General features: G+C 51.2%; 2 protein-coding genes across 11 annotated transcripts in view; both read left to right on the top strand.

The window, feature by feature from the left end:
- SUSD3 (sushi domain containing 3) overlaps window positions 1-21,359 on the top strand; it is a 399,581-nt gene that overhangs the window by 267,020 nt on the left and 111,202 nt on the right. The window lies entirely within an intron of this gene.
- Window positions 1-21,359, top strand: part of FGD3 (FYVE, RhoGEF and PH domain containing 3) — an 88,436-nt gene that overhangs the window by 4,368 nt on the left and 62,709 nt on the right. For 2 of the 10 annotated variants that reach the window (XM_001104111.5, XM_015117273.3), the window contains exon 1: window positions 14,352-14,412. The exons of 3 other annotated variants lie outside the window; for them this stretch is intronic. The gene's annotated coding sequence lies outside the window, so the exon portion shown is untranslated. Of the gene's footprint in view, window positions 1-14,351; window positions 14,413-15,233; window positions 16,483-21,359 lie in introns of those variants that run through there. 5 more of the 10 variants (XM_077966335.1, XM_077966339.1, XM_077966336.1 and 2 more) reach the window with 3 other exon arrangements.

Below are 21,359 nucleotides of genomic sequence, written 5' to 3' on the forward strand. Positions count from 1 at the left end.
CTGTCTCAAAAAAAAAAAAAAAAAAAAGAAAGAAGAAGGAAAATGGTGTATAGCATACTAATATGTGCTTGTTGAATGAATATATGAAGAAGGCCTTGTATTTTTCTGGTTACTGATATCCAGTAATTCTAAGTATTCCTAGCTTGTCTTCTCTGGGTAAATTATTTTGCTTTTCAGAATATGCCAGCTAGACACAACCCGTAAGGTAGAATTTTTCACTGAAATATGTCTTACATGGAACTTGTAACTTCCTAAAATAAAGTTATGTAGCCGAACAGGATGGCTCACGCCTGTAATCCCAGCACTTTGAGAGGCCGAGGTGGGTGGATGACTTGAGCCCGCAGTTCGAGACCAGCTGGACAACATGGTGAAACCCTTCTCTGCAAAAAAATACAAAAATAAGCCAGGTGTGGTGGCACACGCATGTAGTACCAGCTACTCGGGAGACTGAGGTGGCAGGATTGCTTGAACCCAGAGGTTGAGGCTGTAGTGAGCCATGATTGTGCCACTGTGCTCTAGCCTGGGTGACAGAGTGAGACCCTGTCTCAAAAAAAATTGATTAATTAATTAAAGTTGTGTAGAGTTGGCGAGACGTGGGGTCGTCTCCCGAGCCTGTCTGAGCATGCTCATGTTCTTGGTCCTTGAAACGCTGGTGCCCGCAGGATTCATGTAGCTGCGGAGGTGGTAAACTGAAGGAATAAAACTGCTGGCCTTTGCCCATGCAAAGTAGGTGCAAAGTAGGCTTGGGGGGATCCCAGTCAGAAGACCCTGACTTTACAGCCGCAGAGAGGATGCCCCGGCCCCCAGTTCCAGGGCAGGCAAAATCTGAGGGGCTAAGATCTTCAGTGGCAAAAGGGGCATCTGGTTCTTTGACCCTCTCCCTGATCCTGCTTTTAATCAAGTTCCAAAAAATTTTGTCTGCAAAACAAACTGTGCTGCATAAGAAATAATTCGTTGCCCTAATTCGTCCATTAGACTTCACACTTGACTCCCCACGGGCTTCTTAATATCCCTGGTTTCCAGCTCATGGGAGTCGATGCAGGGGGTGACCAGAGCACATCTCTGTTTATTTTCAAGTATGCAAAGGATATATGCACATATCACTGTTGAAAATTTAAAAAAAAAAATTTTTTTTGAGACGGAGTCTCGCTCTGTCACCCAGGCTGGAGTGCAGTGACATGATCTCAGCTCACTACAAGCTCCGCCTCCCGGGTTCCCACCATTCTCCTGCCTCAGCCTCCTGAATAGCTGGGACTACAGGCGCCCACCACCACGCCCAGCAAATTTTTTGTATTTTTTAGTAGAGACGGGGTTTCATCTTGTTAGCCAGGATGGTCTCGATCTCCTGACCTCGTGATCCTCCCACCTCGGCCTCCCAAAGTGCTAGGATTACAAGCGTGAGCCACGGCGCCCGGCCCAAAAATCAAAATGTTTTGAAGCCGAAGTGCCCCCCACCCCATCCTGTACCCTCCAATCCTAAGGCCCTCCTTAACATGAAGGTTGAGCAAGTGTGGCTCAGATCTCTCCTTCCTTCCCCCTCTTCCTCCTTCTCTTCCTTCCTCTCTCCCTCCCTTCTTTCTCCCTTTCCTTGTTTCTCTCCTTCCTTCCTTTTCTCTTTCCTTCCCTTTTTTTCTCCTTTAGAATAGTGCTGCTGTGATCACCCTCAGGTGCCTCCAATTCTAACCTTTCTGGGTACTTTCTCCCCCCAGGTCTCCCAGCTCAGCATCTGCCCTTAAAGGAAACCTAAATGAACATGTGCTGTTGCATTCTGAATAGCCTCTGGTTGATCAGGAGCTTAGACTAAGGACTGAATAGTAAAGGGTGGATCCAAGTGATTGTGAGAATACCACTTGGCAGAATGTGATGTCTGGATTGGACATGGAGTGCATAGGAAGGGACCCCGCACTTCCCTGGGTATATGAGTGTTTCTGGTTGACGCTGTGCAGCTGCCCCATAACAATGTTGGAATTATCCTTTATTCAGGGCCTGATTGAGTGGGGGTGTGGCCACCCCTTTATTGCCTTATTTTTTTAATGTATATCATTCTCTATTTACACATTGATAATTTTTTCCGACAGGGTAAAAAAAAAATGCACCAGACGCAGCACTTTCGTGTAAGTATAGACACATCAGGGCTCTTTGTCAAGGATAAGAAACAATCGCTCCCACTTCAGGCTCTAATGTTGTCATAGCCAACTGCCAGAACCGCTCTGTAATTACGTCTCCTGAGTGGAAAACTCTCAAAATGCCTCTTGGTCTAAGAGTTTGAAGCTGGGATTGCCTCTCCACTTTGGCTAAGATGACTAAAGCATCACATATTTTTAGAGCAACTTTTAAGAAGTGAGGTATGGTGAGTGATGACTAGCGAGCTCCTCACTGCTCACACTGTAGCATTTTACACGCATTTTCCCAGGGAGCCCCCAGGAACCTGGCATCCAGGGATATTTTCCTCGTGTTGGGGTGAAGGGGCTCACACAATGTCACCTGCACACGGGCCTCACAGTTCCAGATCTGGGCTTGTCCACCCTCCCAGCTGCCTGCTCAGGAGGAAGGCAGGTAAAGTTAAGGGCAGTGCCAAGGTTTAGGAAATATTGTCTGTCTTTGGACCACATGTAATTTCAGTTTAAAGTAACCTAGAAAATGTTTTGCAAAAAATGTGTTTTCAGAAAGCAGAATTACACTCAGTATCCCTTCTTTTTTTGGTTTGTCAACCACATCTTTCCTTAGAGAGATTTAGGACAGCTAAGTAGAAATTAAATTTTCCATATGTAAACAGGCATGGAGACAGCTGGCTTTCATTGGGCAATAGTTCCCAGCTGGGAATCTCCAATGAGCAATGAGCGATTTCCATTCTTGTATTTTTAAACAGGTTGGCTTTCCTCCCAATTGCAAATATAAATGTTCCTGGTAGAAATTTGTATGTTACTGAGAAGCATCAAGAAGCAAAGGAAAATTCCCAGAAGCTCACCACCCAGAGACGGTCACCCTGAGGGTTTCACACAGCCTCTGTCTGGGGAGCCTTCGTTTCCTTCGGTCTTGTCTATTGTTAGGTCACATGTTCAGTAGGATTTGTCTTGGAGCCTGAACGCTGACAAAGGTGCACCACCCCCCAACCCCATCCAAAGCCACATGGGAATGACTCCTCTGGTCCCACCCACTTCCGGCCCTGGCTAGTGTGTTATTTTTGTGGCTTTCCCCTGTCTTGTCAAAAGAATGAGAGTAACTCAACGTGGATACTTTGTCCAAACCTTGGGTCTCAAGGGTTCTGGGAAGGATCTAAGACCTGTGGTTCTCGGTTCCCAAAAGCAGGCAGGTGATTGGAGAAGCAGCTGGGCTCTGAGTCCTGTGCCCATGTGGCCCAAGTGACTGGCTGTGACCCTAATAAGTGAGCAGAAGGGCAGGGGCCGGGGTCACCTTGCACAGGAGGAGTGGCAGCCGTAAGTGTCTCTGCAGGCTAGAGCCGCTCCTTCCTCAGGGGCCATCTCCCGAGCCTGCCGAGTATTCTTGTGTCCTAGGAGCCGCTCAGCAAATGGTTGTTGACTGACTGAGTGACAGCACTTTGGCCTCTCTGAACCTCAGTGTCCTGGTTATTGAATGGGACTCTTACTTCCAAGCTCTTTACTCCCCTGAGCCCCTGGTCCCCTGGTTCCCCTTTGTCCTGCACCTCAGGCTGTGTCCTAGAGACCAGCCGCCTCAGCTGCATCTCGTTAGGCTCTGAGTGTCGTGGCCTTAACAGTTCCTCCACCTCTCTGAACCACAGCTTTGTCTTCTGGAAAAGGAGAAATGAGAGGATGCTTGGAGCATCGTTGCCTGCATTCATGGAACTCATGGTCTGCCTGGAGAGTGATGGTGATATGGTGTCTGTGTGTCCAAGAGCCAGGTGCACCCAGAGGGAAACTCTAAAGCTGGTGTGGCCAGGGGCGGCCAAGAAGCAGAGAGAACAGGGTCCGTGACGGTGGGGAGAGGTGCTCCCAACCATTGCCGAGTCCGGGAATGAGGCTGGGAGGCTGCAAGGACTGGGTTCCAGCCGGGCCAACTCTGACATGACGCTGAGGATTCCAGTGTTACTGTGAGTCACTTGTCAGCTCACTGCTTCTCTTAAGAGCCAAGGGATGGCCAGGCGCAGTGGCTCACGCTTGTAATCCCAGCACTTTGGGAGGCTGAGGTGAGGTGTAATCACCTGAGGTCGGGAGTTCGAGACCAGCCTGACCAACATGGAGAAACCCCATCTCTACTAAAAAAAAAAAAAAAAAAAAAACCAACAAAATTAGCCAGGTATGGTGGCGCATGCCTGTAATCCCAGCTACCCAGGAGGCTGAGGCAACCTGGGGAACAAGAACAAAACTCCCTGTCAAAAAGAAAAAAAAGAAAAAAAGAGCCAAGGGATGCCACTAGCTGGTTGTTTAATTAAACTTTTTATTTTGAAATGACTGTATAGACACATAACAGATAATGCAGAGACACTATGGGTCTTTACCCAGGAGTTCCCAGTGGTGACAGCTTGCAAAACAATATAGCTCGGACATTGACACTGGTACAGTCAAGACACAGAGCAGCACCAGCACAGGGAGCCTCCTGCAGCCCTTTGATGTCCACACCTGCTCCCTGCCTGCCCCGGACAGCAGCCAATCTGTTCTGTTTCTACAATTTTGTCATTTTGAGAATGTTTTATAAATGGAATCATATAGCATGTAACCTTTTGAAATTATCCTTTTTCCACCAGCATAATCCCTTGGGATTTGTCTAAGGGAATTCATCCAGGGGAATCATCACACATCTCGGCTGCTGTGTGTGTCAGTAGTGTTTCCTTGTTATTGCTGAGTGCTGTTGTGTGGCATGGATGTACCATAGTTCATGTGTAAATGGCAACACAGTTTTCATCTCCGTGTCTGCATGTTCATTGCCAGTATATACAAATTCAAGTGATTTTTGCGACTTGATTTTGTATCCCTGACCTTGCTAAATTCACATACTAGTTCTGGGAGGTTTTTTTTTTTTTCTGTTTCTTGGCATTTTCTTTGTAGACAATCATGTCATCTGCAAACGTGGACAATTTTATTTCTTCCTTTCTGCTCAGCGTGCATTTTCTTTTCTGTTCTTGTTTTATTGCGCTGTCTAGAACCTTCTCCACTATGTTGAATAAGAGTGGTGAGAGCAGGCGTCTTTGCCTTCTTCTCACTTTGGGGGACTATTATGGGCCTGACTATGTCCCTGCAAAATACATGTTGAAGCCCTAATCCCCAGGACCTCCGAATGTAACTGTGTTGGAGACAGGGCCTTTAGAGAGGTAATGAAGTTAAAATGAGGTGCTGAGAGTGGGTGCTGATCTGTCATGACTGGTGTCCAATAGAAAGAGCTGAGGACTCACAGAGGGACAACCACGTGAGGACACAGGGAGATGATGGCTGCTTGTAAGCCAGGGAGAGAGGCCTCAGGAGAAACCGACCCTGCCAACACCTTGATCTCAGAGTTCCAGCCTCCAGGAACATGAGAAAGTAAATTTTCGACCTTTCGGCCACCTAGCCAGTGGGACTTTGTTATAGCAACCCACGGTAAACTAAGACACTGCCCTCCAGAGCGCCACAGGGCACCTCTGTTCTGACTTCAGAAACTAGTTCCGCCTGACTTTGAACTTCATCTAACAGTCTTTTGTGTCTGGCTTCGAGATCCATCCATATAATTGCTTTTTTTTTTTTTTTTTTTTTTGAGGCAGAGTCTTACTGTGTCTCCCAGGCTGGAGTGCAGTGGTGCAATCACAGCTCACTGCAACCTTGACCTCCGGGGCTCAAGCAATCTCCTGCCACAGCCTCTGAGTAGTTGGGACTACAGGCACATGCCACCACCCCCAGCTCTACATCACTGTTATGTCAATGGCTTACTCCTTTTTATTGCTGAATCCTGTTCTATCTGTATTATGGCTGCACCATACTTTGCTTATAACACATTCTCCGGTTGTCAGACACTTGGGTCGTTTCCAGCTTCGAGTTATGAATACAGCTGCTCTGCACATTTGGGTACAGGTCTTTGTGTGAACAGATGTTTTCTTTTCTCTTGGGTAGGTACCTAGAAGTGCAATTGCTGGGTCATAGGGAAGGTGTATATTTAACTGTGAGAAAATGCCAAACAGTTTTCCAAAGTGGTTGTGCAGTTTTCTGCTCCCACCAGCATGAGAGTTTCGCACTGAGGGTTACGTTTGCGCCACATCCTTGCCAGCACATGGCATTGTCAGTCTTTTTCACTGTAGCCATTCTGCTGGGACTGGAATCATCCCTCAGTGCGGTTTCTAGTTTCCCTGGTGGCCGCAGTGTTGCCCACCAGCTCGTGTACTTACTGTCTATTTAGGTAACTTAAGTCAAATGCTTGTTCCAGTTTTTTGTTTCTCATTTTAAAAATGGAATCGTTTGTCCTTTTTTTAATTATTGACTTGTAGGAATCTTTATGTATTCTGAACACAAATCTTTTATCAGATATATGTATTGCAAATGTTTTCTCCAAATCTGTGATTTGCCTTTGAAATTTTCTTTTCTTTTTTTTTTTTTGAGACAGAGTCTCGCTCTGTTGCCCAGGCTGGATGCAGTAGCATGATCTCTGCTCACTGCAGCCTCCACTTACCAGGTTCAAGTGATTCTCCTGCCTCAGCCTTCAGAGTAGCTGGGATTACAGGTGTGTACCACTATGCCCGGCTAATTGTTGTATTTTTGTGGAGATGAAGTTTCACCATGTGGGCCAGGCTGGTCTTGAACTCCTGACCTCAGGTGATCTGCCCACCTCAGCCTCCCAAAGTGGTGGGATTACAGGCATGAGCCACAGCACCCCGCTGCCTTTGAATTTTTTTTTAATTTTTAATTTTTTTTTTTTTTTTTTTTTTTTGAGATAGGGTCTCATTCTGTCACCCAGGCTGGAGTGCAGTGGCATGATTTCAGCTCACTGCAACCTCCACCTCCCAGGTTCGAGTGATTCTCCTGCCTCAGCCTCCCAAGTAGCTGGGATTACAGGTGCGTACCACCACGCCCAGCTAATTTTTGTATTTTTGGTAGAGACAGGGTTTCTCTATGTTGGCCAGGCTGGTCTCCAACTCCTGACCTCAGGTGGCCTTCCAAAATGTTGGAATTACAGGCGTGAGCCACCATGCCTGGCCTTAAAGACTTAATTTTTTTAATGGCAGTTTTACATTCACAGTAAAATTGAGAGGAAGGTACAGAGATTTCCTATATATTCCCTGACCCCACACATTCATAGACACTCCCTTTATCAGCATCCTCCCCAGAGGAGACGTTTGTTGTAACTGATGAACCTGCCTTGACATATCATTGTCACTCAGAGTCCATATGTGGCCGGCCTTTTCATGTTCCTAATGGTGCCTTTCCATAAGCAGAAGTTTTCTATGTTGATGAAACATATTTTCGTGTTGAAGAAGTTGTTTACCAAGTCTTTTGTGTGTGTGGCTTAGTGCCTTTTGTACCCCAAGAAATCATTACCAATGTCAAATTCATGAATATTTTCAGCTATGTGTTTTTAGAAGCTTTATAGTTTTAGCATTCACAAGGAAGGTTTTGGTTCATTTCTAGTTATTTTCTGTGTATAGTGTGAGTAAGCAGTCAAGGTTCATTTTTTGGTAGGACTATCTAAATGTTCCATCACTGTTTGTTGAAAGGACTTATCTTTCCCTATTGATGTGTGCTGGCACCGTCATTGAAAATCAGTTGAACAAATGAATGAAAATCTATTAGTTCATTGATTTCCATTGATTTATCCTTATGTTGATACCACATTGTCTTGCTTTTGAAATTTATTTTATTATTTATTTATTTTTGAGACGGAGTCTCACTCTGTCGCCCAGGCTGGAGTGCAGTGGTGCGATCTTGGCTCACTGCAGCCTCCACCTCCCGGGTTCAAGAAATTCTCCTGGGCCGGGCACGGTGGCTCAAGCCTGTAATCCCAGCACTTTGGGAGGCCGAGATGGGTGGATCATGAGGTCAGGAGATCGAGACCATCCTGGCTAACACGGTGAAACCCCGTCTCTACTAAAAAATACAAAAAAAACTAGCCGGGTGAGGTGGCGGGCGCCTGTAGTCCCAGCTACTCGGGAGGCTGAGGCAGGAGAATGGCGTGGACCCGAGAGGCGGAGCTTGCAGTGAGCTGAGATCCAGCCACTGCACTCCAGCCTGGGAGACAGAGCGAGACTCCGTCTCAAAAAAAAAAAAAAGAAATTCTCCTGCCTCAGCCTCTCGAGTAGCTGGGACTACAGGTGCCCACCGCCATGTCTGGCTAATTTTTTTGTATTTTTAGTAGAAACGGGGTTTCACCGTGTTGCCCAGGCTGGTCACGAACTGCTGAGCTCAGGCAATCCACCCACCTTGGCCTTCCAAAGTGCTGGGATTACAGGTGGGAGCCACTGCGCCTGGCCGAAATTTATTTTATTATAATAATTATTTTATTAATGAAAATAATTACTATAATAATATTATTTTAGTTAACAAAATATAATTACTATAGTAAGTCTTGAAATAGGGTAATTGGTTGAACTAGTTCTCTGTTGTTGGACCTTCAGCACATCTCTGACATTGGGCAAGGCTCGGTGGCTCATGCCTGTAAATCCCAGCACTTTGCAGGGCTGAGGTAGGTGGATAGCTTGAGCCCGAGAGTTCAAGGTCAGCCTGGGAAACATAGACAGAGTCCGTCTCTGCAAATGATAAAAACTTAGCCAGGCATAGTGGCACACCTGTGGTCCCAGATACTCAGGAGGCTGAGATGGGAGGATCCCTTGAGCACAGGAGGTCGAGGCTACAGTGAGTCATGGTAGGTCCAGTGCATTTCAGCCTGGGCAACAGAGGGAAACTCTGTCTCAAAACAAAAACAAAAACAAAAACAAAAACAAACAAACAAAAAAACAGCCCTAATAAGACTGTACAAAATGTCCTTGCTCATTTGTGTGGGTGTTTTGGAAGGTTGACGGCTGAAGCGAGTGTCCCTTATGTCTGCATGTCCTATGTCCTTGTGTCCCCATGCCCCCAAGTCCCCATCACAAGTCCAAGACCACACGTCCCCACGTCCCCTGTACCCCATGTCCTCATTTCTCTAAGTCCATGTGGCTCCACATTCCTCATGTCTGCATTTTCTCATTCCTCACGTCCCCATAACCTCCACATCTCGATATTCTTCATGTCCCCATGTCCCTCACGTCCCTGAGTCCCTGTGTTCCCGTGTCTCCATATTCCCATGTCTCCATGTCCTCATGCCCCATATCTCCATATTCTTCATGTCTCCATGTCCCATATCCCCATTTTCCCATGTCATGTCCCCGTGTCCTCATGTCCTCATGTCCCTATGTCTTCAGGTTCCCATGTCCACTTGTCCTCACGTCCCCATGTCTCCATGACCTCCACTCCCCATGCTCTCGTGTCCCCAAATGCCCATATCCTCATGTCCTCTATGTCCTGTCATGTCGCCATGTCTGCATGTCTCCATATCCCTCGTGTCCTCAAGTCCCCCATCCCCACGTCCTCATTCCCCCATGAAGACTCCTCCTATCCCCATGTCCTCATGTCTCCCATAAACCAGCCCAGAGCAGGGTTTGCCTTATGCTGTGTGCTTGGTAAACATGAGCTGCCTTCCTCCTTAAACCTTCCATTTAAAGGCCGCAGAATCAACATGTGTAAGATGGCTTCCCTGAAAAAATGCACCCCAAGTGTCACTACTAGACGTCAGGTGGACACTTTCCCCCACAGCAAATAAACTGGTGGCAACCCTGGGAAGGAATGGGGTGTAACAGTCAGGGCCAGCTGGCTGCTGTAACAGTCCCAGGCTTAGTCATAGTCCAGTGCTTGCAATGGGAGAGTTGTGGGGCCTCTGTTCCATGCAGTCAGATGGGGAGCACTTGCCCACCAGGAGAGGGGCCCAGGGAGAGCACTCACCCACCAGGGGAGAGCCCCTAGGCCAGGTGAGAGAAATTAGGCCAGGGGATGCTAAACAGGGTAGAGCCCCTGGGCCTCCCTCCTGGTGAGTGGGTGTTCCCCCTTGACCTCTCTCCTAGTGGGTTATCCTCCCAGGCCTCTCTCCTGGTGGGTGGACCCTCTCCCCAGATCTCTCTCCTGGTGGGTGGACCCTCCACCCAGGCCTCTCTCCTGGTGAGTGGATGCTCCCCCTGGGCCTCCCTCCTGGTGAGTGGGTGCTCCTCCAGGACTCTCTCCTGGTGAGTGGGTGCTCCCCCTGGGGCTCCCTCCTGGTGAGTGGGTGCTCCTCCAGGACTCTCTCCTGGTGAGTGGGTGCTCCCCCTGGGGCTCCCTCCTGGTGAGTGGGTGCTCCTCCAGGACTCTCTCCTGGTGAGTGGGTGCTCCCCCTGGGGCTCCCTCCTGGTGAGTGGGTGCTCCTCCAGGACTCTCTCCTGGTGAGTGGGTGCTCCCCTGGGCCTCCCTCCTGGTGAGTGGGTGCTCCTCCAGGACTCTCTCCTGGTGAGTGGATGCTCCCCCGGGGCTCTCTCCTGGTGAGTGGGTGCTCCTCCAGGATTCTCTCCTATTGGATGCTCCCCCTGGGACTCTCTCCTGGTGAGTGGGTGCTCCTCCAGGCCTCTCTCCTAGTGGGTGCTCCCCCGGGACTCTCTTCTGGTGGGCGGGCACTCCCCCTGGTTGAGAGTTCCCTGCCCGTAGGCTCTCTCCATCCTGGCCTCTGTGGTCCCACACAGGTCCCTCTGGGTCCTGGACTTCAGAGCTCCTCTACCTGGCCATTGCCAGCTTTCCTGGAAGACAGGGCTGGGGGTCCCTGGGACAAAGCAGGAGTCCCGGGGAAACCCCCTTTCTCATCAGAGGCACCCACCCCTCATGAAGTGAGCCGCCTGGGGGAGGATGAGCAGTACCCCTGAGGGACAGGCTGAGGGACACTGGAGGCACAGGGCCTTCTCTGCAGAGCTTCTGACTCCATAAAGTTATTCAGGGGCTTTGAGATTGAATGGCCCCCATGGATTATCACTGTGGCCCCCAGGAGCCCTCCATGGGTTGGGTAGTGTGGCCAGGAAAGCCTCTTCAAGGAGAGGGCATTGAGGCAGAGAGCTGAGGGGCCTGAGTGACCCAGGGGACAGTGGTCCAGGCTGAGGGAGTAGCAAATAGGAAGGCCCTGAGGCAGGTGCCTGCAGGAGCCCTCCAGGGTAGAGGACTCATTTGAGCCATTGGAACATGAGTGAAATAATTGGTTAAAGAAATTGGAATATGTGTTACTATTTCCTGGTGGCCACTTCTCCCCACCAGGCTGATCCCACCATCCCCCAACTTCAGGTCACCCCTTGCCCTTTTTCCTGATGAAAATACTACATCACTGTAAAACAACAGTAAACACTTAACTCTAGTTTTGATGGGTCAGGAATTGGGGTGTGGCTTGGCTATGGCTTGGGGATCTCTCATGAAGCTGCAGATGGTGGCTGGGGCTGCAGTGTCATCTGAAGGCCTGACTGAAACTGAGGATCATTTCCAAGGTGACTCATTCACTCATCGCAAGTTGTTGCTGGCTGCTGGCTGGGGACCTCAGTTCCTCTCCACATGGGCCTCTCTGCAGGGCTGCTTGAGCATCCTCACAACATGGCAGCCGGCTCCCCCAGAGTGAGTGATTCAGGAAGGAAAGGCAAAAGCTGCAGTGTTATGTATGGCCTGGCCTTGGAAGTCACCTTCATCATTTCTGTAATGTCCTATTGTATAGTAGTGTTCATAGGTCAGCTCTATTCACAGTGGGAGAGGCAGATGACCAGCAGTTGATGATGACTGGGCCATTGTGGGGCTGGCTGCCACAAACATGTTTCTTTTTGAATGATGTCACTCCCAGGTGGAGGCACCTCTTCCTCCCACTCACCCCCACCAGGGACGACAGGACACTTGGCCTCAGTTCTACTTTCAAGCCACAAACCCCTCCCCATCCTCTTTTTGTCCTTCACCTACCACAACTCCTCACTTTTCAGGTCATCACAGCCAGCCTGCTGCTGTGCTGCCAGAATTTATCTTGACCTTCTTAGGACGACAGTTGTGTATTCCTGGTGGACCTGGGTTTGTATCCCTGGCACTAATGGGACCCCACTGCTGGCCTTCTGGTACAGGGGACGTCTGTAAAGGAGAAGGCTGAACCAGGTGGTGGTGGCAGGCACTGCTGTCCTTCCTGGCCTGGGCTGGCAGCATCTGGATGGTCCAGGGCTGTCTCCTCAAGGGGCAGGAGTCAAGACTCCAGGGCCCAGGCATTGACGGCACAGCCACGGTGATTCAGATGTTGGTGGCTGGGATCCCTTGAGTACCTGCCATGGGCAAAGCCCTCATTTCTTACAAAAACTCCACCACGTGCATCCCACATTTTCTCCATTTCGTGGAGGAAGAATGGAGCTTCAAGAAGTTCATCAATGGCTGGGCGTGGTGGTTCATGCCTGTAATCCCAGCACTTTAGGAGGCCGAGGCAGACAGATCACCTGAGGTCAGGAATTGAGACCAGCCTGGCTAACAGTCTCTATTAAAAATACAAAAAATTAGTTGGGCATTGTGGTGGGTGCCTATAATCCCAGCTACTCGGAAGGATGAGGCAGGAGAATCTTTGAAACCGGAAGGTGGAGGTTGAAGTGAGCTGAGATTGCGCCACTGCACTCCAATAGAGTGAGGCTCTGTCTCAAAAAAATAAAATAAAATAAAATAAAATAAAACATAAAAAAGAAGAAGTTCAGCTATGTGACTGAGGCCACAGCACCCATGCATCTGAGCTCAGGTGACACTGTCCACCCCATCCTTGTCACAGCTGGGTGTAGCTCTGCATCCTTACATAGGCAGGGAACTAGGGGACAAACTCCACATCACCTTGGCCTTTAGCTTTTGGGAGAGGGGGGCACACCACTGTGTCCCGAGCCTCAGTTTCCCTGTTGTCAGACGGGGATAACCATACAGCCCCTCATAGGGGCATGAAGGGGCCTCATGAGCAACCACCCACAGGGCACATGTGGCAGCGCCTGGCACAGGGAAACTGAGGCTCAGAGAAATTGCTTTCATTTATTTATTTATTATTTTTTTTATTTTATTTTTATTTTTAAAGTTTTGAGACGGAGTCTTGCTCTGTCACCCGGGCTGGAGTGCAGTGGCCGGATCTCAGCTCACTGCAAGCTCCGCCTCCCGGGTTTACGCCATTCTCCTGCCTCAGCCTCCCGAGTAGCTGGGACCAGAGGCACCCGCCACCTCGCCCGGCTAGTTTTTTGTATTTTTTAGTAGAGACGGGGTTTCACCGTGTTAGCCAGGATGGTCTCGATCTCCTGACCTCGTGATCCGCCCGTCTCAGCCTCCCAAAGTGCTGGGATTACAGGCTGGAGCCACCGCGCCCGGCCGCTTTTATTTATTTATTTATTATTTTATTTTTATTTTTATTGAGATGGAGTCTCTTTCTGTCCCCCAGGCTGGAGTGCAGTGGCACAATCTCAGTTCACTGCAACCTCCACCTCTGGGGTTTGAGCGGTCCTCCTGCCTCAGCCTCCCTAGTAGCTGGGATTACAAGCATGCGCCACAACGCCCAGCTGATTTTTGTATTTTTAGTAGAGATGGGGTTTCACCAAGTTGGCCGGACTGGTCTCAAACCCCTGACCTCAAGTGATCCTCCCTCCTCGGCCTCCCAAAGTGCTGGGATTTCAGGCATGAGCCACATGCCCAGCTGAGAAATTGCTTTAAAAAAAAAAAATGAATTTAAGGCTGGATTAACAAGCTTTATTAAAATTGAGTCAGACTTTGCACTCTAAGTCTTTCAGGACCTGGTGTTATTATTTATTGATTCTTTCCCTAAAACAATGAGGGTGTCCTCCTGGTGGGGCTGCTTAGCAGGGCAGGTGCTGGGCCTGCTGGAGCAGCACTCGCGGGTCAGGTCTCCCAGGAAACATCTTGAAATATCTGTTTGCTGGAGGTCTCTTCACTTTCTAACTTGTGACCATTTCATTGTTCCCAACCAAGAGGGTCTGAGGAAGCCTCTGATGGTGTTTCTGGGCTCACTCAGGGCTTGTCTGGTCTAGGGCCGGCCCCCTCACTCCCTGCTGGGCCCCTCCTCCCTGAAGATCTACACAGCAGATCTACTCACAATAGTCCACCCAGCAGAAGCAGGAGGGTGGTGGTTGTGGGTCCTCTGTGCGCAGCCCTGTTAACCTTTAAACCAGCACGGCTGCCGCGGCTGTGAGCCGAGCGCCTGGTCAGTGGAGAGCTGTGGATTGCATGCTTGTTTGCTGTTGCCCCCGCCACCCTGCAAGTTGCACCTTCTAGAACCAGCAAGCCAAGCTCCTCTCACCCCAGCAGAATGATGCGGAAATGCAAATACACCATCATGTTGTGACCCATATTGCGAAAATTAGAAAGAAGGAAGTTGTGTTTCGCTATTGCACGAAGTTCAGCCCGGAGGAGAAACTCGCTCGCCTTCGGAAGACAGGTGAGTGGGGCTGGCCCTGAGGTCTTGGCGGAGCCCTGAGATCTGACTGGTTTTGTGGAACTTTGGGGTGGTGGGAGCATTCAGGGCAGGAGCCATTTGAGGGAGACGGATGTTTTCAAGGCAGGAAGTGGCTGTGGTGGCACGGAATGGTGTCTTGTTTTTGTTCTGTCGTCTTTCTCTGGGTTCCTGGAGCGTGCTGTGTAAAAATTCAGAGTTATTATGGGCCTCAAATGGCAAGTGTGAAAAGCCTTTGTAAACTGCCTGGGACAGTGCTGGGACAGTGTTGCCTATCATCTGGGGGTGGCTCCGGCTCTCACAAGATGAACGGTGCCTGCCTGTGTCCCCATCAAAGTCTGGCAGGGGCCCAAGTCCAAGGCTGACCAGATACAGGAGCCTTTTTCCATCAGCTGGCGGTGCACCAGCCAGGGCATCGAGACCACGGCCAGACCCTCTCATGTCACCCAGGCCTTGGGGGCCGGGGGCCGGGGGCAGTGTGAGCCTTCCTCTGCCTGAGCAGAGGAGGGTGGTCCCAGACCTGTCCTGGGGCTAGGCTTTCCCACACAGTGTGGCTCCAGAAGCTTCCCCTGCACTCTGCAGTTTAGATATTAGCAGATGTGGGCCTGTGTAGTACGGGGCTATGAGGAAGGAGTGCCGCGCCCACCGAAGCCTCCTCGCACCCCGTGCAGTGCCTGGCAGTGTGGGACAGTGGCGGGGCCACCTCAAGAGGTGCGTGGACTGATGGCAGGGTCCCAGCGACAGTGGCGGCACAACCCGACGCCACCGTGATTGTGCCCACTGTGCAGAGGGGGCCCAAGGGGCAGGGGCATGTTCGGGTTGCACAGCATGGCCACACTCATCTGTAAAGTGGGGACTGAGTTGTGCCGGGCTCACTGTAGTTCGGGACTGGACGCGCTCAGCAGGTGCCGCTGCCATTCAGATCAGTGCTTGCCAATGCCCAGGGCGGATGCTGGTCAGCCATTCTTGCAGGGAGAAAACCGAGGCACAGAGCTGACTTGCCCTGGCCCCCCCAGCCTGCAAAATGTCTGACTGAGCCCCAGTACAAATCTTCACAACTTGCTCCGTGGCCCCAGAGCCGGGTGGGGCTAGCCAGCTGCGTGTGAAACGGAGGAAGTGGTTTGTCCCCAGCTGGGCTATTACAGGAGGCCGGAGGAGGCCCCGGCTCCACTCCTCAGGGGGCTGAGGTCCGCGTCTACACAGAAACCAGCACTACCCCATGTGCAAGACCCCTCGGAGCTACACCAGGCTGAGTGCGCCACACACAGAGGCCTGTAGCCGTGTTGTGCAGAGGTTAGAGCTGAAGTGACCTTTTCCTGAGAAGCCTCACTGCTGTACAAGGACGGGCCTGACCTTCCTGGCTGCACAGGTCTGCGCCCCTTGAGGACTCCCAGGTTAGTCCTTGGACTGAAAGAGTGACCCAAGAGTCACTGCTGCATGTGCTGGGAGCTCCCAATGCATCCTCCCCACCTGCCCCGATGGGTCTATCCGGAGCCCTGTTTACAGATAGGGAAACTGAGGCCTCTCAGTAAGGGCAGTGCTGGGCAGGTGTGAAACCTAGACAAGGATGAGACTGGGCTTGTGGAACAAGGAGGCTCGGAGGCAAGCATGTGCTGAAAACAATGAACGAGGACAAGAGGAAGAGCAGCGCCGGGCACTGTGGTGCCTGCCTGGCCCTGGGCAGGACGACCATCAGCTGTGGGGACTGAGCCAGTCAGGAAGGAAGCAGGACACGAGGACCTTCATTCGTCCCTTACATTTCTCCCTGTGTGCTGCCTTCTCTTTTCTGCAGATATTGTGGGTCCTGGTAGGTGACAAGGGGCCCATTGTCTGAGGAGGGAGACAGGGACATGACACTGTCATGGTTGGATCTGGCTGGCTGCAAGGACAGTGCAGGGCAGGCCCTGTGTGAAATGGGGGCCGCCACGTCTGGGCCTGGGGACAAGCTGCCTGATGCCTGGTGACACGAACTTGCACCTGCGGTGCCTCTGTCCCCACACGTAAGATGAACACATGAGCTTCCCCACTCCCTCCTTCTGAGCTTGCCGCCTGCCGGTGAGTGTCCCTGGTCTCAGGAAAGTAGCCCACAGGCAAATGGTTGCTGCATTTCCCCAAAAGCAAGTATTGAACTCCTAACAATAATCCCAGCCCTCCAGGATGGGGCGCCCCACTCTGTGCCACAAGGTGTGCTGTCCCCCAGCCCTACCTCCCAGGTGGGGGCACCGCAGACTCAGGCCTGGAGGCTGCACCCGTGGGTCCTGCCCGGGGCCCACCCCACCTGGGGGTCTGTGTGAGGCCTCTGCCCAGGGTGCCAGTCTTCTGAGGAGCAACGGTGGCTGTGCATGTGGACCAAGGAAGGAAGGCAAGAGTATGTGAACAGGGGCTGAGCTCCACAGCCTCAGAAAGGGACACTAACGATCCCACCTCCCCCTGGACGCCCCCAGCTGGGCAGGGAGGTTGAAAAGGAGGCTGGCCTGGTGCAGGGCCTTGCCCTTCGCACCTTGTCATTTTGGTGTGAATTCAAAAAACTTTTCATGAAAATCTTCTGAAATCCATACCTTTAAAAAAAGTTTTCTTTTTTAAAATGGCAGTAAAATACGCGTAACCTAAAGCATAGCACTTTGATCTTCTTTTTTTTTTTGAGATGGAGTCTCACTGTCTCCCAGGCTGGAGTGCAGTGGTACGATCTCGGCTCAGTGCAGCCTCCACCTCCCGGGTTCAAGCGATTCTCCTGCCTCAGCTTCCCAAGTAGCTGGGATTACAGGTGGCTGCCACCAAGCTAATTTTTTGTATTTTTAGTAGAGACGGGGTTTTACCATATTGGTCAGGCTGGTCTCGAACTTCTGACCTCAGGTGATCCACCGGCCTTGGCTTCTCAAAGTTTTGGGATTACAGGCGTCAGCCACCACACCTGGCCTCCTTCATTGTTTTTAAGTGATCAGTACAGTGCCCTCAGCACATTCATGTTGCTGTGCAACCATCACTGCCGTCCATCTCCAGAGTGTCTTCACCTTCCCAGTCTGAAACTCTGTCCCTGTTAAACCCTCTCCATTCCCTCCCCTGGCCCTGGCAGCCGCCATTCTGGTTTCTGTCTCTGAATTTGACTCCTCAAGGACCTCACGTAGGTGGAATCACACAGGATTTGTCCCTTTGTGACTGGCTTATTTCACTTAGCATAATGTCCTCAGGGTTCACCCCTGTTGTGTCATGGGTCAGAATTTCCTCCTGATTTATTAATTTATTTATGAGACGGAGTCTCTGTCGCCAGGCTGGAGTGCAGTGGCGCGATCTCGGCTCACTGCTACCTCTGCCTCCCGCGTTCAAGCTATTTTCCTGCCTCAGCCTCCCAAGTAGCTGGGACTATAGGCGCCCGCCATCATGCCCGGCTAATTTTTGTATTTTTAGTAGAGACAGGGTTTCACCATGTTGACCAGGCTGGTCTCGATCTCTTGACCTTGTGATCTGCCCGCCTCGGCCTCCCAAGGTGCTGGGATTACAGGCGGGAGCCACTGCGCTCCGCTCGGCCTCCTTCTGTTTAAGGCCGAACATGATTCTGTTCTGTGGAGAGGCCACCTTTTCTTTATCCAGATATCTATGAATGGACACTTGAGCGGCTTTCACCCTTTGTCTATTGTAGGGAATGCTGCTGTGTATGTGGGTGTACAAGTACCTGTTTAAGACCCTGCTTTCAAAACTTTTGGGAGAAACATTCTTGACTTGATGGACTCACATTGGAAACTGGTGTTGGAGTAAATGTGGCTGCCCTAAGAAAAGCTGCCACACCCTTGGGAGAGGTAGACACCCCCTGCCCACCAGCCCCCAGTCCCAGGCTGTCCAGCCTGTCCTCCCACTCCACAGTCACAGCGTCGTGCCAGAGCTATGGTTCATGAAGAGTCACACAGTCTTAAACGGTAGAGGTAACGTGTAAAGGTGGTAGTGTGAGCCGTATTTGTGAGTGTCTGCTCATGGCATGCCTGCAAACGGGCAGGTGCTGCATTGATCCGCCTCCTCTTCTCCCTGCTCAGCTTGCCCTCGCCTCCCGCCCTCTCCGAGGTCCCTCTGACCCCCACCCCAATTCAGGAGCATGTGGCACCTCACTGAGTTCTCAGCAGAGATAATGGAGACGCCCCCTCTATCCACGCCCACAGCAGACAGGGCATTTCCCAGGCTGAGACCCCAAGGTAATTACTCTGTGCTTCCAGGCACCTCTGGGTCACAAAGTGGCTTTAATTTATTTGTTTATTTATTTTGACACGGAATCTTGCTCTGTGGCCCAGGCTGAAGTGCAGTGGTGCGATCTCCTCACTGCAACCTCCGCCTCATGGGTACAAGCAATTCTCGTGTCTCAGCCTCCAGAGTAGCTTACAGGTGCAAGCCATCACGCCCAGCTAATTTTTATATTTTTAGTAGAGATGAGGTTTCACCATATTGGTCAATCTGGTCTCGAACTCCTGACCTCAGGTGGAGGTCTCCCAAAGTGCCTCGGCCTCCCAAAGTGCTGGGATTGCGGGTGTGAGCCACTGCACCCAGCCTGGTGGCTTTAATTGATTGCCATCAGCCATTACACCTGGGCATGGCCAGGGTGCCCTGGGCCTTGCTCACTGTGGGTGGCCTCAGTGGGTTTGGGACCTCAAGGCACTGAAGTTAAGCCAGGGAGAAGCCATATGGGGACCAGCAGACATGGGCAGTACACATGGTTTATTGTATCACCTGGAGGCACTTACAGTATTGCCTGGATTCTCTATTGCAAGGTAACGCTCAAGGGAGATCTTGTCATCATCCCTCATGATTCTGGGCCACCTGGGTGCAGCAGGCAGCTCTCGCCCACAGGGCTGGGACCCATTGCAAAGGCTTCCCCCAAAGGCTTCAGGCCTGGCTGCCACTTGCTGTTGGCAGGGATGCCTCCGCATGCCTCTCTACGTGGCCCGGGCTCCCTCACAGCGAGGCGCTGGTTTCCAAGGACAAGAGCCTGGAGCTGTCTTCCCTCCTGACCTGGTCTCCCGTATGCTGCCCTCTCTAGTTACAGCGAGTCTCTTAGGGCCTCTGTATTTAGGGGAGGGATGTCAGAGTCCGCTTTTATATTGAAGGGGCGTCAAAGAATATATGGCAGTTTAAAAACCACCACTAACACGTTTGTTGCTCCCCCCACATAACATGCCGTTGTTATGGAGCCTTCTGTGTGCCGGGGGCCACTGGGCCACTCCAGCGACAGGACAGGGGAGGTCCCTGCCTGCTAGGTGCCAGGCAGCCCAGTGGACAGGTGCCGTGGTGGGTTTCTTTCAGAGGGGAGGGGACTCCCTCACGGCCCCCAGGAAGGGACATCTGGTGGCAGGTAGAGCTGGGTGGTAGGCAGACTGGTGGCCCATCTGTGGGACCAGCCCTGCCCATCTGGGGGGGCCGCCGCACTGTGGAGGGACATGGGGCGGGGCCAGAGCACTTCACCCCCTGCTCACTGGCTGCTGTGATGGAGACACATGAACAGTTCTAGGATGCCCTGGATTCTGGGGCATTCTTAATTTTTTCAGGTTTGTGGATTTCCTCGTGCTAGGTGGTGGCAGCCCCGAGTGTCTGGGACCTGTTTCCTGGCTGAGTCCACAGTGGGCATGGCTCACCTGGGTCAGCAGCTCCAGCCTTGCTCACCTCAGGCGGCTCAGGGCTTCCTAAAAGGAGAGCTGAGGTGGTGGGGTACAGAGAACTGACCTCGGCTCCCTCAATGCCCCTGTGGAAACGTAGGCATAGCCCTGGGTGGATCAGAGTGACCCAAACACACAGGCTTCCAGCACCTGTGTGCCAGGGCCAGCCTGTCTGAGCCTCGGCTTCCTCATATGAAGGACTGAAATGTCCCCTGCAAATGTGAGAAAGGGCTCAGCACTGACCCTGTGCATGGGTGTGCATGGGTGTACTTGTATTATATGTGTGTATGCATTGTCAACCTAAAATAATCAAGAGAATCACAATATAGTCTAAAGAGAGTTTATTCAAGCACAAGGTTGAGGACTGCAGCCAGGGAGACACTTCCAAGTTGCTTCAGGGAATGTCTGGAGAACAAAAGAGAGGCTCAAGTGTTTAAAGAAAGGATGAATCAGGAGAGGGGGTGGTGACCATTGTTCATCAGGAACTCTCATTGGTTCACAGAAATAACACTGGTTAGTGATTGGCCAGTCACTGTTGAACTACAGGGAATGTGGCATTTTAGGGTTACTTGGCATCTGTTAGTCTAGAGCCTGCATAGCAAGTGGTTTCAGGAGGGACCCATTTTGCTCGATGGGGAGTGACACGTGACTGTGTTGCATTCCGGCGCCTCTCGACGCCTGATTATATAAAGGGGCTGGCATTCCTCAGATAAAGGTCTTTTTATTTTTCAGCATACATGTGCACACATGTGTATGTATGTACACATGTGCGCTTGTATATGCATGTGTGCACCTTGCTTTGAAGGCCAGGCAGTGGCCACACCAGCCCAGGAGGGTTGCTGCTGGTAAAGCCTTTGGCCGCAGAGGGGCTCTGCCCAGCTACACTTCCCAAAGTGGCTCCTCCCTCTCCTGCCCCTCTATCCAGCTTTGTTTGTCTGTTCTCATTACCTCTTTTATTTTAAAACAACACATACTCTGTAAAAAGTCCCTGCAACTGGGCCGGGTACAGTGGTTCATGCCTGTAATCCCAGCACTTTGGGAGGCCGAGACGGGTGGATCACGAGGTCAGGAGATCGAGACTATCCTGGCTAACACAGTGAAACCCTGTCTCTACTAAAAATACAAAAAAAAAAAAAAAAAAAAAAAAATTAGCCAGGCATGGTAGCAGGTGCCTGTAGTCCCAGCTACTCGGGAGGTTGAGGCAGGAGAATGGCATGAACCCGGGAGGCGGAGCTTGCAGTGAGCCGAGATCGCACCACTGCACTCCAGCCTGAGCGACAGAACAAGACTCTGTCTCAA

The sequence above is a fragment of the Macaca mulatta genome, chromosome 15 (assembly GCF_049350105.2).
Source record: "Macaca mulatta isolate MMU2019108-1 chromosome 15, T2T-MMU8v2.0, whole genome shotgun sequence".
In the NCBI taxonomy this organism is placed as follows: Eukaryota; Metazoa; Chordata; class Mammalia; order Primates; family Cercopithecidae; genus Macaca; species Macaca mulatta.